Source organism: Rhinoderma darwinii, chromosome 11 (assembly GCF_050947455.1).
Source record: "Rhinoderma darwinii isolate aRhiDar2 chromosome 11, aRhiDar2.hap1, whole genome shotgun sequence".
Lineage (NCBI taxonomy): Eukaryota > Metazoa > Chordata > Amphibia > Anura > Rhinodermatidae > Rhinoderma > Rhinoderma darwinii.
The window spans coordinates 47,446,213-47,448,100 of record NC_134697.1 but is presented as its reverse complement, the minus strand read 5'-3'; positions in this window follow the sequence as shown (position 1 = coordinate 47,448,100).

Here is a 1,888-nt window from a genome sequence, read left to right as displayed (position 1 = left end):
GGCGTGGCATGGAGGCGATCAGCCTGTGGCACTGCTGAGGTGTTATCAATGCGGCGTGGCATCTAGGTGATCAGCCTGTGGCACTGCTGAGGTGTTATCAGCAGTAGAGAGATGCAAATTAGCAGCACAGGATAATTTCTCTAAAGCAGGTGCACGCCTCCTAGGTCACAGTCCAAGAGTGACCCCTCAATCAGGACGAAAAGAAAATGAGGCAGCACTACCAGATATTTGGATAAAGATCCTTTTATTCCACGTGCAACGTTTCAGCTTGCTTGAGAAAGGCTCACACTGAGCTGAAACGTCGCACGTGGAATAAAAGGATCTTTATCGAAATATCTGGTAGTGCTGCCTCATTTTCTTTTTGTGCTGAGGTGTTATCAATGCGGCGTGGCATGGAGGCGATCAGCCTGTGGCACTGCTGAGGTGTTATCAATGCGGCGTGGCATGGAGGTGATCAGCCTGTGGCACTGCTGAGGTGTTATGGAAGCCCAGGTTGCTTTGATAGCGGCCTTCAGCTCGTCTGCATTGTTGGGTCTGGGGTCTCATCTTCCTCTTGACAATACCCCATAGATTCTCTATGGGGTTCAGGTCAGGCAACTTTGCTGGCCAATCAAGCGCAGTGATACTGTGGTTATTACACCAGGTATTGGTACTTTTGGCAGTGTGGGCAGGTGCCAAGTCCTGCTGGAAAAGGAAATCAGCATCTCCATAAAGCATGTCAGCAGTGGGAAGCATGAAGTGCTCGAAAATTTCCTGCTAGACGCTGCGCTGACTCTGGACTTGATATAACACAGTGGACCAACACCAGCAGATGACACGGCTCCCCAAACCATCACGGACTGTGGAAACTTCACACTGGACCGCAAGCAACTTGGATTGATGCCTCTCCACTCTTCCTCCAGACTCTGGAACCTTGATTTTCCAATGAAATGCAAAATTTACTTTCATCTGAAAACAGGACTTTGGACCACTGAGCACCAGTGTTGGTCCACTGTGTTATATCAAGTCCAGAGTCAACGTAGCCGTCTACTAGGAAATTTTACAGCACTTCATGCTTCCCTCTGCTTACATGGACATAAACATAAAAAAGTTATGGCTCTAGGAAGGTGGCGAGTGAAAAATGGCTTGGACTTTAAGGGGTTAGACAACAGAAACAAGTTATTTTAGGCCACGTTCAGACGTGGCAGAATTACTGTTGAAGTCCACTGCGGACAGTCCGCAGTGGAATTCTGCGGCAGCCGTTTTTTACATTTGTTTCTATACATTTCTAGGAAACTTCAGACGTTGCGGAAAATAACTGTACAGAAATCAGGCTGTGGTGCAGAATTTTCCCTCCGCAGCATTCTCGTTATGTTGCTGAGAAGAAGCGGAATTTCACTGCGGATTTCAACCTTTGCAATGTAAAAACTGAAATCTGTGGCAAGTCCGCTGTGATATCTACAACGTCTGATTTACTTGTCAAATATGCAAATGTTGCTGCAGATTTGTTGCCTAATTGCCCCGAATCTGCACCAACATTTGCAGCGGAAAATTTTTGCCATGTCAGAACATGGCCTAAGGTTATATTCACGCACAGCAGTTTTTTTTTCTGGAAACCACAAACAATTTAAAGCTACTGGCCTCTTTAGGGTCTCAAAGTGTTCTGCTTTCTCTCTTTTGTATGGCTCATTCTGCTTTTACAGCAAATTCAAAACCGTGCCAGATCTTTGCCTGAATAAAACAGAAATCTGCAAATATATACGGTACAGTGTCATCAGAGTTCTGTCTTCAGAGTCTGGGGGGAGGGGGCAGACTTGAAAAAGTGCCCGGGTCCCATGGTACGCTTAATCCGCCCTTGGATGGTATGACTACCCTCTGTTCCTAGCTTGCTAAAACGACAGACCTGAGT